Raw genomic sequence first — 17,535 nt, 5'->3', positions numbered from 1 at the left:
GTTTTTAGTAGCAAAAACATTAAACAACCTAAATATCCAAAGTAGGTGATTGGTTAAATACATTATGATACGTGTATCTAATGGCTATTATAAGAATTACAAAGCCATTATACTATTATATATTTATATATGTAGTATAAAATATATATTTATATTATTATAAATAATTATATAAATTATTACAAGGAGTGAGGGAGCTCTATATGTACTGATATGAAGTAATTTCAAAGAAATACTTTTAGATAAAAAAACAACATGTAGGGGCCTCCCTGGTGGCGCAGTGGTTGAGAGTCCGCCTGCCGATGCAGGGGATACGGGTTCGTGCCCCGGTCTGGGAGGATCCCATATGCCGCGGAGCGGCTGGGCCCGTGAGCCATGGCCGCTGGGCCTGCGCGTCCGGAGCCTGTGCTCCGCAACGGGAGAGGCCACAACAGTGAGAGGCCCGCATACCGCAAAAAGGAAAAAAAAAAAAAAAAAAAAAAAAAAAAAAAAAAAAAACAACATGTAGAACAGTGTGGGTCATATGCTACCATTTACATGAGAAAGAAGAAATAGGTACACACCTTATATGCTTGTATATGCATACACTGCTTCTGGACAGATATACGATAAACTGATACTAATGGTTGCCTCTGGGGAGGGGGGCTTGAAGACAAGGGACAGAGATGGGAATAAACCTTACACTGTACAGCTTTTTGTAGCTTTCAAAAAAATTTTTTCCACTATGTACAACCTAGTCAAAACATAAAATACTTAAAAATATACCAAAATATCAGAGAATAATAATATGAAAGATGACGGGAGTTAGGCTGAAAGGTAGTTATGGGAATGAATCAGATAATTTAAAGACATGTAAGCAGGATAAAATTCTAAGATAACTGCTAAGAATGGATATAAAATGTACAATTCTAAAATAGAATAATAGTAAAGAAAAAATTAATTCAGCAGAAGGCAAAAAGGAAGAAACAAATAAAAGGCACAAAATAGGACTGGTAGTAATAAATTCAAATGTATCAGAAATCACAATGAGTGTGAGCTGATGAAACTCACAAGCAAAAGACAAGGTAACTTCAGATAGTCTCCTTTAGATTGAGCAGCCTGCCAATCACCAAAGATGTGAGAAAGGTCATGTTAAGATCATTCAATCCCAGCCAAATTAGCCCAGACCAGAATAGACCATCCAGCTAACCCACAGAATCAAAACAATAATATATGTTAAGCCACTATGTTTTGCAGCAAAAGTTAATTGGTAGAGTTGGGACTTTAAAAATTATAATAATATAATAAAATAAATTATAATAAAATACAACAGTTATAATAAAATACAATACAACTTGCAACAGTTTTATGCTATTAAATTTTGAAAACCTGTAAAAAAGACACCTTTTTTGAAAAAGATCAACTCCAGAAACAGATTCAAAAAGAGAGTGAAACTATGAACAAACATAAACCATTAATCTAAAATATACCCTCATTTAAAGCACTAGGTTTAGAGTTTACGTTAGATTTTTAAAAAACCAAACTTCAGTAACAGTTAATTTCCATAGAATTAAAAGTAGGGAAAACATACAACCTGGTATAACTGGTGTTACTTTGCTATAAAATTATACAAGAAGGGCTTCCCTGGTGGCGCAGTGGTTGAGAATCTGCCTGCCAATGCAGGAGACACAGGTTCGAGCCCTGGTCTGGGAAGAACCCACATGCCGCGGAGCAACTAGGCCCGTGAGCCACAATTACTGAGCCTGCGTGTCTGGAGCCTGTGCTCCGCAACAAGCGAGGCCGTGATAGTGAGAGGCCTGCGCACCGCGATGTAGAGTGGCCCCCACTTGCCGCAACTAGAGAAAGCCCTTGCACAGCAACGGAGACCCAACACAGCCATAAATAAATAAATAAATAAATAAAATTTTTTAAAAAATTATACAAGAAGAGTATGGAGAAAGAAAAATTAAAGGTCAATCCTGCTGACAAACATGGATGAAAAAGTCCTACACAAAATATTAGCAAATAAAATCTAGCATACATATACAGAAAACATATATACACATATAAATCTATCATGACGAAGTAGATATTATAGCAAGAATGCAAAGCAGATTCAACAATGAGAAAATCCTGAACCTAATTAATTCAATACTGTCCTCATTAAAAGATTCAAAAAAGAAGAGCCATTTTATCATCTTATTAGGTACAGAAAAAGAAAACTCTTAGAAGACTATATAAATGGACAGAAACTTTCCTAATCTGAATAAGGACATTGTGCAGTTTTTTGACTTTTAGCTGTCAGCTTCATTCTTGCACTTGCGTTTTCTCTTCTCTATCACAGGGGGCTGGAAGCCTGACAACTGTATTTCCCATGCTCCCTTGCTATGGTTTGGTTAGATTCTGCCAATGGGAGACAATGGTGAGGATTTAAAAGGTGGCAAAGGGAGAAAAGCCATTTGTTTCCTTCTTCTGTTTCTGGCTCTAGTAGCAGGAGCAGCTGTAGCAGCTGTGCCCCAGCTGCCCAGAAGCACAGCATTCTTGGGCTCTGAGTTAACAGCACTTTCACCTTTTTGCTCCTTAACCTTTCCAACAATTTTGTAATTAGTTCCCTGTGTTAGCTTCCCTCTGACATACCTAATTGGTTTGTGTTTTTCAAACTGGTTAATAACTGATATAGGTATCCACCAGACTCTGCAACAAATACCATTCTCAGTGATGATTAGGGAAGAAGGAGAGAGGGAGATGGAGGAGGGGGAGCATGAGCGCTCTCTGGTGTCTCTTCCTATAAGGGAAACTGATCTTACAGGATCAGGGACCCGCCCTTATAACTTCATTCAACCTCGATAACTTCCTTAGAGGGTCCTCTCTAAATACAGCCACACCAGGGGTTAGGGCCTTAATATGAATTTGAGGGGGACACAAATATTCTGGGGCAAGGAGCTAGGCTGTTTGTGTTTGCACTCTAAAACTGAGGTGTTCTTAATTACCTTTAGAGCCAAGTGTCCTTTATTGCAGGGAATAGAGCCTCTCATTAACTCAGATAAAGGATGTAAGTCTCACAGAAACCAACGACCAAAGCCAAAATTCCAATGGACTTCACGGGAACTAGAAAGCCACCAGGGACCAAGGCCCCTCTATGTTTACAGTCTATGGGGCAGATTCTTTATATGGTGCTGTAGGTCAGGCAGACAATAAAAGATATGTCTAATATGGTTATTAACCATGAGGTTGGTTATTACCTCTAACAAATATTCCACTTGTCCATAAGTTTACTATATTAGTAAAATAGTGGTTGCTATTCTTAATTCTAAAATTTCCTTTTCCAAACTTCTTTGTACCACCTTTAATTCTAGGATTCTAGAAATTGGCGAACTATACCATATTTGAAAGACACGAGATTTTAATAACCCAAATAAACAGAATTTTTCACTTTTATACTTGGTAAGAAAAGTTGCCAATGGAGACAAATACGAAAGTACAAAATAAAATCAAATTCTATAAATTAATGTTCAATTTTAGTTTTTACAAAGCAAATGTATTCAACCTGACAACGAGTCATGAGCTACCAAATAAAGAAGTTAGATTTCATAACTATACAGGCTTCTTTTTAAGACCGTATCTTGTAAAGGGACCTTCTTTAAAAATACCATGAATATTACTGATGGTAATGGTGTGGGATTGGCCAGCTCCTGAACTGACTGATTTTCTATTTGCAGCCAGAATAGTGTTAGGTCAGCTTTATTTATTTATTTATCCCAGGTCAGCTTTAAAGTGGTTTGAGTAATTTTATCAGTCAGGGTTAGACTAGCAAGCCAGTAAGAATATCTATTTGGTAAGTAGAGGTGAGTTTGTGGTGACTTCCATTTGGCCTTTCCTACTACAATAGTTTTTTCTCCAAGAGTAAAGCAACCAATGTGGGGGCTATTCCAACTGTGCATGCCAGAACTGGAGAAATAACCATCGGGTGAATTCAAGAGCCTACTGAGCTTGCAGTGAAGTGGACTGGAGCCAAGTTTCCAATAAACACCTAACCTTCGTAAGCCCCTACTCTGACTTATGGACCATAATGGTGCTTTGGTTCTCTAGGAATTAGTGCCAGTGTCCCATAATTTCCACAGAGTTTGGTTATTCCACCTTCCTCAATGCATATCACCCTAGTAAATGACCGCAGGTCCCTTTGCGTAAGTTTAGGAGCAAGATTTACAGTATATATTTTGGGCTGTGCATTAAGGTTGTTCCTCAGGGGAACCTGGTCTCCCCTTTATTTAAGAGGCTCTGGGTCTGTGAATTGGCTCAAGTCTGGTAACTGGTTCAGGAGCCAAGAGTTTTGTATTGTGTGATTCAAGTCAGACTTTGGCTCATCAGACCTAGCGTTTCCTGCTTATGCAAATCATGCTAAATATAAATGATACTAACTTACTATGCTAAAGTAAGGTTTCAGTACATTGCTTATCTAAGTCTGACCTAGGGCCACCACAAGCAATTAGCCGACACCAAAGATCTCTATGGGTCAACTCGTTCTGATTGCCACTTTGGCTTTGCTGTCCGTTACATTAACCAAACTCACATTGTCTTTGGCAATTAAGCATTGCCATTTTGTCCTTTTCACCACAGGAGCCTATGATCCTTTGGTTCCAGGGTTTAGTGAACAACCAAGCCAACTCCAAGAGTGGAAAGCCATTCTTAGTTTCTTGGCCTAACATATCAGATCCAGAATTTCTGCTTTGTACACCCAAATCAATACATTTGGCCTGATCCTACTTTACATTCTTTCCACCCTGATCCAACACTCTTAGGATCCCAAACATATTTTGTCAGTCAAAATTAGCAAAATCTCACTATTCTTTTGGTGCATTTGGTTCCTTCTTGTAGGTCATTTTGTAACTGACCTCCCAAGGCCTGCCAGGATTTAAGTCTATTTCAAGTTTGAGAAACAATGAGGGATGGTGGGGATGGGTCCTGAGGAGGCTTTGTCTCCTGCAAAGCCACTCTCTCAGGTTCTTCAGGCAAGGGGAGACTGACCTTCTCATGCAGAAAGAAGGGCTACTTCTACTGGAATAGAAGGCAGAGCAAAATTTAAAGGTCATGGGCCAAGGTTCATTCACATGTGCCCATAAAGTTCCCATATCAATTTTCAAAGTCCCTCTTCTTCCCAATCAGTGCCCTAGCTTGAACAAAAAAGACCCTGTGGAGTGGTAAATTCAATTTGCCTTGTAATTCAATCACCCACAGGATTAGCCTTTTGTTCTTCAGAAAAATTTCAGAAACTCTGCTACCGCATGAGATAGAGTTTCTTTTAGGGCAGTCATAAACAAGTTTGTAATTCTGAACGTTCCTAGAATTCCCTGGCTTGTGGAAACAAATAAAGTCACCTTAATATTGAAGACTGAATTCCACTAGTTTGAAAGCTCTCACGTACATAACTGTAAAACCTTGGGCCTCTTTTGAGGTTTCTCTTACAGACCTATCTCTGGTGTTTTTGGAGGTTGTCGCATAGTGTCACAAAGCATGCATGGCCACTGTGCGTGGCACTGCTTTCACTTGGCTCTGGGCCACCACTCCATACTCCCAGCAGACTGCTGCTGGAGCTGGCACCACAGCCCTACTCTGAATTGCCACTCTGTGCTCCACCTAAGCCACTGTTGACACAGGGGCTGCTACTTTACACTCTATGCCTGCCATCCCTGTCATAGCTGCTTCACCTGGACCCCCATTCCCTCTCCCTCAGGCTGCTGTCTATGCTGGCGCTGCTGCCCAAGGTAACTCTCTTGGCCTTTCCACATGGGCTGCTGCTGGCCCAGCTGCTGTCACTCTACCTGGATGCTACTTCTGGGTGCCTTGCTGCTCTGTCCTACTCCATTGCCAGACCTTCTGCTTTGCCTCCTGCTTCTGCTGTGGTCACCCTATCCTTTGCAGCCAGTCAACATCCTTCACTGTCATCACCAATCTGCCTTAGGCTGCTAGCATTCACCTTTTATAAAATGGGTAGAGAAACAGTTTCCTCTTCTCTGTGTTCTGTCCTCTTATAGAATTCCACCTCAGAGCTGCTTGGGGCCTGAGGTGTTACATAGTTTAAGGAGTCTTCAGTATTATCCACACATGCTCCTGTCCTCATAGGTTCATGTTGGCGATTAGGACAGCAGTAGAGCTTGTGGGGAAGCTGAGTCAGAGGCACTGCACTACACCCAGAAATCCTCTTGAAATCTCAGGTCTTATTACTGAGTTTAGTTTATTGTTCTAGGCTTCTTTCCTTGAGATTGTGCCAGGTTTCTTACAGGAGCTGCATAATCTACTTCTCTTTTACCCAGTTTTCTACTCAGTTTGAATTCCTATCATGAACACAGTTCAAATGCTTGTCCTAGAAGATGCCAGTGAATACAAACAGATCCAGTGGTGTGTGAGGGCCTCACTCCACACTAGAATATAAAGGATAGTCACTCCACTGTAGGATTTTAAAACTCTCATTTGGCTTTATCAGAGGGAAATAACTTCATTTCATACATGTATACGTGTGTATGTTTGTATGTACATGTATCAACAATTATTTGTCAGATACATATATTGTGACAAATGCTCCAAGTATATCTATGAGCAAAACAAAGATCTTTGTCTTCAAAGCGCTTACATTTAGTGGGAAGACAGGAAAAAAATAACAAATACAATAAACAAATATAATATGTATTAGTAGCTGATGACTGCAGAAAAAAAACAGTAGAACAGGGTAAGGATAATCTGAAGTGTCAGTGGTATGTGTGTGCACATGTGTGAGTGTGTGCCTGCATACATGGGCACAGTTGTAGTAGTAAACCAGATGGTTAGGGCAAGTCTCATTGAGAAGGTTCCCTCACTGAGGGAAGATAAGAAGGAAGAGAGAAAGTTAGCTAAGGAGAAGAACATTTCAGGGAGAGGGCACAGCCAGGGCAAAGTCCTAACCCAAGAGTGTGCATGGTGTAATGGAGTAACAGCAAGGAAGCTGTTGAAGGGGAGTGAAGCTGAGTGAAAGGGAGAGTAGAAAGAGACAAGGTCAGAGGGATAATGGGATGCCAGGTTAAGTTGGACCTTGAACCTGTTGTAAAGGTTTTCACTTTTACTCTGACTAAAATGGGAAGTTTTTGGAGGACTTTGAGCAGACAAATGATACGACCTGTCTTACATTTTTTAAAGCTCTGGCTTCTAACTATGAGGTTTAGGTTAGAGGAAGAGGGATAGTGAAGAGGTTATGAGGTTAGTCCAAATGAGAGAGGATGGTGGCTCAGACGAAGGTAGTAACTGAAGGGGTGGTGAGTACTCAGATTCTGGTAATACTTGAAGGGAGAGTCACATAGGATTTCCCAAGAAATTGGATGTGAGAGAGAGAGAGGAGTCAAAGCTAACTCTAATATTTTTTACCTGAGCAGATGGAAGGAAGGAGCTGTTACAAACTTTCAAGATGCCAAGATAGGGAATGCTGCAGGTGGGCCAAGTTTAAAGAGTAAGGTCTGGAGTTCTGCTGGAGACCTGTAGAGTATGAGATGCCTATTAGACATTCAAGGAGATGTTGAATAGGCAGTTGGATATTCAACTCAGGACTCAAGAGGGAGAACTGGGCTGAAGAGAGACATTTGGGAGTTGTCAGATAAGAGGTTTACATTTACAGCCCAGAGACCAGATGAGATCATCCAAGGTAGTGAGTTTGCATAGAGAAGAAAGGGCCCAAGGCTGAGCCTGGGGCACTCCAACACTAAAAGGTTAGAGAGAAGACACCAAGTCAGTCAAACACTGAGAAGAAATAGCCAGGGAGGCAAGAGGAAAACTAAAAGAGTGTGGTATCCTGGAAGTCAAAAAAAAGTACATCAAAGAGGAGGGAGTGATCAGTGTCATAAAATGCTGCTGGTCAGGCAAGATGAGGACTAAAAATTGACCAATGGAATGATCACTGATGGCCTTGACAAGAACAATTTTGGTAGAGTAGTGTAGGCAAAAGCTTCACTGAATTTGGTTCAATAGAGGTGGAAAGGGAAAAATTAGAATCTACAAATGGCTATTAAGGAGTTTAACTGTAAAGAAATTGGACAGTAGGGGGAGGGAAAAGTAGGTCAAAAGGAGCTTTTTGTTCATTTTATTAAAGACAGTAAAAATAATAGTGCCCTTGTAGGAAATGATTTAGTGGAGAGTGAAAAGTTGATAACAGGGCCTAGGGAGCAGGAACTACTGGAGCAATGTCTTTTATTGGGTGAGAGGGAATAGGACCTCAGTGTCTAAGTTGAGGGACTGGCTTTAAACAGAGTACGAATAGCTCATCTATGGTAACAAGCCACTATGGGGGAGATTTTGCTTCATGTAGAAAATGGCAATTTTTAATCTGGTTTCTAATATTGGTCATAAGAGAGCAGAGGGTTTGTCAGATCAATGGAAAGTCAGCTTTCCAAGTTGGCAGCTGTGCCCCTACACATCCTCCCCCAGTACTCATCTGGCACACACATGCCCAATCCCAAGGGGTGGTCCAGGCCCCAGGCATATTTAGGCAAGGCCAAAGAAAGGGGTCTTTACGGTGGTCACTGTCATTCAATTCTGGTTTGAAGACGCTCCTGATTTGATTAAAACATCAGGTGGGAATAGAGGAAAGAAACACTTATGTTTTACTGTCAATTGAGTTCCATTTAGGACTAGAAAGGAAGAAAAAAAAAGAGTTTTCTATTTTAAGTAAATGGATAGGGTGATGATGAGTCAATAAATTAGCTAAGAAACAGTGCTAGGAAGGAGAGAAAATAATCTGCTATTTTAAGAAAATGGATGGGGTGACAATGATTTCATTACATTAGCTAAGAAACCAGTCAGCGCTTATTGTACGTTTCAGGGGGAGAGGCCTGAAGACTTGAATCTTGGACAAATCTAGAAGCTTGGCAGCAAGCAGAGTAAGAAGCCAAGACTGGATAAGCAGTAGGATGAAGGTAGAAAATGACATTGCAATATGGATTTGTCTTTCTGAGGGAACTGCTGAGAATGGTATGGAGAAGTTAACGGTGCCATGTCCCACACTCATGTCCTCATCTGCGTCCATGCCAGTCACCTGTCACTCTGTTAAAGAAGCCTGCTGAAGTACAAGATCTGGACAAGAAGCAGAGAGTGTATCATCTGAGACCAAAACAGAATTGCAGGGTACTAGTCTACAACTAATAGTAGAAATGCAAATACAAGTGCAGTGATGTGTGAGTCTTCACCTGCATTCGTTTTGTTTAAAATTTCATTTAGCAGTAGCTCTGTTTTGATTCACTGTCGCTATCAAATAATGCCAATAATAGCTGACATATTAAGAACTTAAAAGGTGCCAGGCACTGTTCTAAGTAGTTAAAATGTATTTATTTAGGGACTCCCTGGTGGTCCAGTGGCTAAGACTCCTCGCTCCCAATGCAGAGGGCCTGGGTTCAATCCCTGGTCAGGGAACTAGATCCCACATGCCACAACTAAGAGTTTGCATGTCGCAACTAAAGATCCCGCATGCTGCAACTAAGACCTGGTGCAGCCGAATAAATAAATAAATAAATATTTTTTAAAAACGTATTTAATTAATTTCAAGCAGGGACCATTATTCTCCCTTTACGGATGAGGAAGCTGACGCACAGAGAGGTTAGATAACCTGACTCTGCACACAAAGCTAGTGGGTAAGTTGGGAGACAATCCAGGCAGTCTAGTGACAAAAGCCAATGTTCCTACCTACTTTGGAATAGTCTCATCTCAGGACTTGGGGACTTCTGGATTGCTAAGAACTTCTTAATGACTTTGGGTGTTTGTGAAAAAATCTGTTTTATCTTTGCATTATGAGATTCTATTTCAATATTAAAATTTGATTGAGTGGAAATTTCTTGTCTTCACAGAGATTTTAAAGTAGAAAAACTTAGCTACTCTTTCTTATGAATCCAAACAATTTCTGGGAGCACTCATCCATGTGAGCATTATGTAATGGTGAGTCAGAGCTGTTTGAAAGGTTTGGGAAGTGATACATTATTTATACTGCTAATTATCACACTAAAATTATAAATTTGCACAATGTTTATTGTGAATATTCTTCAGGTGCAGTTTAGTTATTCAAATTAGTTCTGACTTTATGTATACATATGAATCAATGCTAACTTGCCATGTTCTTTTCAATACCCGTATTTACCAATTAATAAAATATTAAAATTTACACAATTCACCTATGGAAAACAGCTGATGGCAAGTGGGAAAAAAGAGGGCTTATAGAGAAAAAAATGAGAAAGAACAGTTCATTTTTGCAAGTAAGTAAAAACATTTTCCTCTTTATTTTATAAATTGTAGAAGTGGAAAAATGAAACAAAGAAGTATGTTAGGCATGAAGCTCTTCCACCCTGTAACAGAAGTAGTTCATGAAAGCTTCATCCTCTGGAGAAAGAGTGGGTATTCTGGGATTGCTTTTTGTTGTTGTTTTTCCCACGGATAGTGTGCTCACACAACAGAGTATTACATTGTAAATTCTGAAGGTATGGTCACATTTCTCACTTCCTGTATATTTTGCATAGTATCTGGTGCTTTGCATAGGAGAGGGTGTTATTAATAAATATTGTTTTGGCTGGGTATGATGATTAATTATATGTGTCAACCTGATTGGCTAAAGGATGCCCAGGGCTTCCCTGGTGGTGCAGTGGTTGAGAACCTGCCTGCCAATGCAGAGAACACGGGTTTAAGCCCTGGTCCGGGAAGATCCCACATGCCACGGAGCAACTAAGCCTGTGCGCCACAACTACTGAGCCTGTGCTCTAGAGCCCGCATGCCACAACTACTGAAGCCCGTGTGCCTAGAGCCCATGCTCCACACCAAGAGAAGCCTCTGCAATGAGAAACCCACGCACCGCAAAGAAAAGTAGCCCCCGCTCTCCACAACTAGAGAAAAGCCCGCAGGCAGCAACGAAGACCCAACACAGCCAAAAATAAATAAATTAATAAATTAATTTTTAAAAAAAGGATGCCCAGATGGTTGGTAAGACCTTATTTCTGGGTGTTTCTGTGAGGGTGTCTCCAGAAGAGGTTAGCATTTGAATCAGTAAAGAAGATCTTCCTTACCAATGTTGTGGGCATGAACAGAACAAAAAGTGGAGGAATGATGAATTTGCTCTGTTTGAGCTGAAACATCCATCTTCTCCTGCTCTCAGACATGGGCGCTCCTGGTCCTCAGGCTGTCAGACTCAGATCAGGACTGACACCACATGGCTCTGCCACTCCCACTCCTATTCTTAGGACTTTGGACTGGGACTGACTCCATATCACCAGCTTTCCTGGTTCTCCAGCTTGGAGATAGCAGATCGTGGGACTTGGCCTCCATAACTGGCATGAGCCAATTCCTATAAGTATAAAGATTTACAGATATTGGTCTGTTTCTCCAGAAAACCCTAACTAATTTACACAGAATAGATAAGCAAGACATTTAGTCTCAGGTGAGGTACTCCTGGAAACATTTCAACCTTGGAGACACACAAACAAGTGTGTATAACTTGGAGATTAAAGTCAAGTACACATAGGCACTGATAATGTAGAACTGTGCTCTAGCAATCAGGCGTAGCACACGTTTCACAAAATACCACTTTGAGAATGGCTTGTCCTGAGCAAAATATCAATAACAGTTCTGTCCTGATTTACTGCGTGATCTTAAATAATTTATTATCTTCTGTCATTCTACCTCATTTTCTACATGTATAATAAGATGTCCTATCAAGGTGCCATAAAGTCACATTAGCTAAATGTGCTAAATGTGCAGATGAAGTGTTACATGCTGCTTGCTTGGAAATATTTTCTGAGAAAAAAGTCAAAAGTATTTTTTAAACAGGTTATTCCTAAAACAAATGACATAATTAAGTGCAAGTGTGTGCTCAGAGCATTATGTGCTGACAGACAACATTTATAGGAATTCAGTACTTTAAAGTAATTCCTGTACCAACCATTACTCAGCCACATTAATATAAAATGCAAAGAAATTAGAGTGATCATAAACAGAATTAATCAAGACCTTATTCCAATAGACACCTACAACACATTTGCTGTGGCCACCCACAACTTTTCTTTTCTGCATTGTGTGTGTATCAAAGCCACAACACGATGTGTTTGCAAATGACATTTATAGCAGCTCAAGTTCTGTATATAATAGTTAATGACCCATCTCCAAGAATTCTATTTTTCAGCCTTATTGGTTCACTATTGTAGAGGGAAGTAATAAAGCTCTACAGTTCCTGAAAAAAATGGTCAGACTTTTTATTTTTAGTGTAAAGGGTCAGAATTTCATTCTTCAGAAAGGGATACTGAGGTACATTCAGAATTAGCAACAAATATAAGCTGCTATCAATCAGGGAGCTTCCTGGTACCAGACTGAATTAAATGGTAATTGGATTATTTTAAAATCTTGAAGTATAACAGAATTATGAGCTTACCACTTACTGGTATAATGTATACCATTATTAATATCAACAATTTCTTTTATTTTTCAAATATATTGTGTTCAAGTCACTATGCCAAGATCACAGGGGCTAACAATGTAACATATATTGTATTTTTTTTTTAAATAAAAACTTTCATTGGCCAAGATGGTGGAGGAGGAAGACCCTGAGCTCACCTCCTCTCATGGGCACACCAAAATTACAACTATTCACAGAGCAACTATTGATGAGAAAGACTGGAATCTAGCAGAAAAGATCTTCTACATCTAAAGTTATAAAGAAGGAACCACAACAAGGTGGGGGGGGGTGGTGGGCAGGGGCAGGTGGCGGGCAGAGATGCAGTATAGTCAAGACCCATTCCCTGAGTGGGCAACCAACAAATAGGAGGATAATTACAATTGCAGAGGTTTCCGTCAAGGATTGAGTGGTCCAAGAAACATAGGGCTCCCCAGCCCAGAGGTCCTGCACCAGAAAGACAGATCCCCAGAACGTTTGGCTTTGAAGGTCAATGGGGCTTACATTCAGGACACCCAAGGGGCTGCAGGGATTAGAGACTGCACTCTTAAAGGATGCACACAAAATCTCACAAGCTCTGGGAGCCAGGGCAGAAGCAGTAATTCGAAAGGAGACTGGGTCAGGTTCACCTGCTGATCTTGGAGAGTCTCCTGGAGAGACAAGGAGGCAACTGGAGCTCACCCTGAGGTCACAGACACTGGTGGCAGCCCTGCTGGGGAGCTTGTTCTACCATGTGGACACTGGTGCTGGTGAGTGCCATTTTAGAATCTTTCTCTAGCTTATTAGCTTCAGGACCTGGCCCTGCCCACCAGCCTCTGGAAACCATATGGGAACACCTCAGGCCAAGCAACTAGACACAGGCCCACCCACCATCAGGCAGGTTGCTTTAAGACTCCCTGAGCCCACAAGAAGCCTGGGACACAGCCCTGTCCATCAGAGGGCCCATGACCTGGCCTTACACACCAGTGGACAGGCACAAGCCCCAGGAACCCCAGGGCCCTGAAGCCAGAGACCTTGGGGCCCAGCTCTGCCTACCAGTGAGGTGGCATTAGCCCTGGGACCCCTGGGCCTCGGCTCCAACCACCAGTGGGCCCTGAAGTCAGACAGCCTTGGACCCAGCTCCACCCACTACTGGCAGGCACCAGCCCCAGCATTTCCTGGACTCAGGCCCCATCCACCAGCAGGCAGACGCTAGCCCCAGGAACGCCACAGCCCCACAGCTTTCTGTGGCAGGACCCAGCCCACCCTCAAGGAGCCAACATCAGATCTGAGACACCTTGGGCCCCTCACCCAGCTGCCCCAAGATCTGGTCTCACTCACCAGCAGGTGACACAAACTTCAGGACAGGACACCCTGGACCCTGCAGCCAACTGTGTCAGGAACTTGCCCAGCCCACCAGTGGGCCAAAAACCAGCTCCAGGACCCCCAGGATCCTGAAGCCAGAGATCCAGGGGCCTGGGTCCACCCACCACTGAGCCAGCACTAGCCCCAGAGCTCCATGGACCTTTTAGTGTCTCATGCATTTCTACCTGTTTATGTTTTGTGCAGTTCTAAAAGGGAAATTTATAGTGACACAAGCCTACCTCAGGAAACAAGAAAAATCTCAAATAAACAACCTAACCTTATACCTAAAGGAACTAGAAGAAGAACAAACAAAACCCAAAGTTAGAGAAGGAAAAAGATAATAAAGATCAGAGCAGAAATAAATGAAAGAGACTAAAAAAAGAGACATAGAAAAGATCAATGAAACTAAAAGTTGGTTCTTTGAAAAGATAAACAAAATTGATAAACTTTTAGCCAACCTCATCAGGAAAAAAAGAGGGCCCAAATCAACAGAATAAGAAATGTAAAAGGAAAAGTTACATTGATACCACAGAAATACAAAGGATCGTGAGAGATTAGTAAATAAATAAAATGGACAACCTAGGACAAATTCCTAGAAATGTACCATCTTGTAAGACTGAACCAGGAAGATATAGAAAATATGAACAGACCAATTACCAGTAATGATATTGAATCAGTAACTGCAAAATTCCCAACCAACAAAAGTTCAGAACCAGAAGCCTTCACAGGTGAATTCTACCAAACATTTAGTATTAACACCTATTCTTCTCAAACTATTCCAAAAAATTGCAGAGGAAGGAACAGTTCCAAACTCATTCTACAAGGCCAGCATCACCCTGATACCAAAACTAGACAAAGATATCACAAAAAGAAAATTACAAGCCATTGACTTCCGTCTATACTACAAAGCTACAGTAATCACAACAGTGTGGCACTGACTCAAAAACAGACACATAGATCAATGGTCAGAATAGAGAGCTCAGAAATAAACCCATGTACTTATCGTCAATTAATCTACAGCAAAGGAGATAAGAATATACAATGAAGAAAATACAGTCACTTTAATAAGAAGTGCTGGGAAAACTGGACAGCTACATGTAGTATAATGAAATTAGGACATTTTCTCACACCATATACAAAAATAAACTCAAAATGGATTAAACACTTATATGTAAGACCAAAACCCATAAAACTCCTAGAAGAAAACATAGGTGGAACACTGACATAAATTGTAGCAATATGTTTTTGGATCTGTCTCCTAAGGAAAAAGAAATAAAAGCAAAAATAAACCAATGGGACCTAATTAAATTTAAAAGTTTTTGCACAGCAAAGGAAACCATCAACAAAACGAAAAGGCAACCTACTGAATGGGAGAAAATATTTGCAAATGATATGACCTATAAGGGATTAATATCCAAAATATAGAAACGGTTCATATAACTCAACAACAAAAAAACAACTGGAATAAAAAATGGGCAGAAGATCTGAATAGATTTTTTTCAAAGAAGACGTACAAATGGCCAACCGGCACATGAAAAGATGCTTGACATAATTAATCATCAAAGAAATGCAAATCAAAACCACATTGAGATATCACTTCACACCTGTCAGAATGGCTATCTTCAAGGGACTTCCCCGGTGGTCCAGCGGCTAACACTCCACACTCGCAATGCAGGGGGCCAGGGTTTGATCCCTGGTCAGGGAACTAGATCCCACGTGCCACAACTAAAGATCCTGCATGCTGCAACTAAAAAGATCCAGCATGCCACAACTAAAAGATCCCGTATGCCACAACTAAAGATCCCACATGCTGCAACGAAGATCCTGCAGGCAGCAACGGAGGTCCCGTGTGCCACAACTAAGACTCGGCACAGCCAAATAAATTTTTTTTAAAAAAAGAAAAAAAATGGCTATCATCAAAAAGATGACAAATAACAAATGTTGAAATGGATGTAGAGAAAAGGGAACCCTTATACACTGTTGGTAGGATGTAAATTGGTGCAGCATCTATGAAAAATAGTATGGAGATTCCTCAAAAAACTAAAATCCAGGGATGATAAATGATTTGCTCAAAGACCCAATTTTCACTGACAGAGCTATGACTAGAACCCAGAACCCTGTTCCCTCTTTGGTAGGCTTATCTCCAGGTGACGTTAGACATTTATTGAATGAATAATGACCCCACACATTAACTCACTTTGAATTTCAACTCATAATTAGCTCTTTTCTAATGGACTTGCCATCTTGTTTTGGTCTGAATAGGTAACAAACTGTCCCTGGGGTACTTACTTCCCAGAAGAGAAACAACCAGTTTTACAATTCTGCCTCTCCTGCTCAAGCAGTTTGAGCTAATTACAGAAGAGCCTTATTTGGTGTAGTGGGTTCTGTGCAACTACCGAGATGTCCCCTTCAGAAGGAGGCATTAATTTCCTTAGCTCCTGGGACTGTGCACAGCTACTGTTCTTTCTAGGAGTTGTCACACTGAAGGAAGCTGCCTCACTAAGGTTTTATCTCTTCCCTGGGGTTGCCCCACCTTCAATGACTGTTGATACCAACGAACAAAAGCCCAGTCCTCTTCCCACAGTTCAGAATAATTCTGAAAGCCAGTTCAGCTCCAGGCCTCCTCTGCAGCTGCATCACAGTTCAACAACTTCCTCTGCCCAAGCTCACTTCTCACTCCCTCGCAGAGGTTACTCCTGACTGCACTCCTGCATCCGTATCTCTGTCTCAAGGTCCATTTCTCTGGAAATCTTACCTAAAACAGTAGCCCTTTCACTCTGTTGCCAGAGTAAAAGATAACAGGAGAGAAAAATGCTACAAAAGAAGTTTGTGGCAGAAAGCTTAAGGTTTCCCCAAACTTCTCCTGCCTCACAAAATCCCATTTTTTTATTCCAATTTATATATTTTAAATGATGTTAGGTATGAGTTATTTTATATGTTTACTTCTTTCAAGAGATTAAAAGCACATTATCTTATATATTTATATTTTACAAACCACTTTCTAATAAATTACTTTATATTCTTAAAACTCTAATTCCTGTGTAGCAGTAATTACACTATAATTGCCTACTTTCTGAGAGTCTTTCCTGCTAGACTGTCTTGTCTTTGATTCTCTAGCACCTATATCACAATCCACAACTCCATATGGGATCCTCAGTGAATTAACAATTGCCCTTCAAGATATACTTACAGTAAAAAACTACAGAACAGGGCTTCCCTGGTAGCGCAGTGGTTGAGAGTCCGCCTGCTGATGCAGGGGACACAGGTTAGTGCCCCGGTCCAGGAAGATCCCACGTGCCGCGGAGCAGCTGGGCCCGTGAGCCACGGCTGCTGAGCCTGCGCGTCCGGAGCCTGTGCTCTGCAACAGGAGAGGCCACAACAGTGAGAGGCCCGTGTACCGCAAAAAAGAAAACCAAAAACAAAAAACAAAAATTACAGAACATATGAGGAAAGACTATGTCATGAACAAATAGAATATTCTGAAAGAGTATAAAATTATCTTTAAATGATGAAAGATATAAAAGATATAAAGAACACATAACTGTGAAAAAGGAACAGAGAAAGAGAGAAAGAGAGAGAGACAGAGACAGAGACAGAGAGAGAAAGAGAGAGAGAGAGAGAGAGGGAGAATATGGGTCTACCCCTCTACCCCTGAGCTTCTCTGGTCAGTTGCTAACCATCCTTCAGTTCTTTCACCAATACTACACTTAAAAAAAAATCATTATGGCTTTGTAGTATTTTTTAAACAGCTTTATTGAGTTATGATTGAACTA

At 40.9% G+C, this 17,535-nt stretch overlaps 1 protein-coding gene across 1 annotated transcript in view; it reads right to left on the bottom strand.

Annotated features, from left to right (window-relative positions):
* Positions 1-17,072, bottom strand: part of CDC42SE2 (CDC42 small effector 2) — a 150,907-nt gene extending 133,835 nt beyond the window's left edge. The window contains exon 1 of the mRNA XM_081232770.1: positions 16,953-17,072. The gene's annotated coding sequence lies outside the window, so the exon portion shown is untranslated. The remainder of the gene's footprint in view (positions 1-16,952) is intronic.
* Between the last annotated feature and the right edge of the window lie 463 nt (positions 17,073-17,535).

The sequence above is a fragment of the Mesoplodon bidens genome (assembly GCF_964165515.1).
Source record: "Mesoplodon bidens genome assembly, chromosome: 4".
Lineage (NCBI taxonomy): Eukaryota > Metazoa > Chordata > Mammalia > Artiodactyla > Ziphiidae > Mesoplodon > Mesoplodon bidens.
The sequence above is the reverse complement of the archived record's forward strand: the minus strand, read 5'-3'. Positions and strand labels throughout refer to the sequence as shown.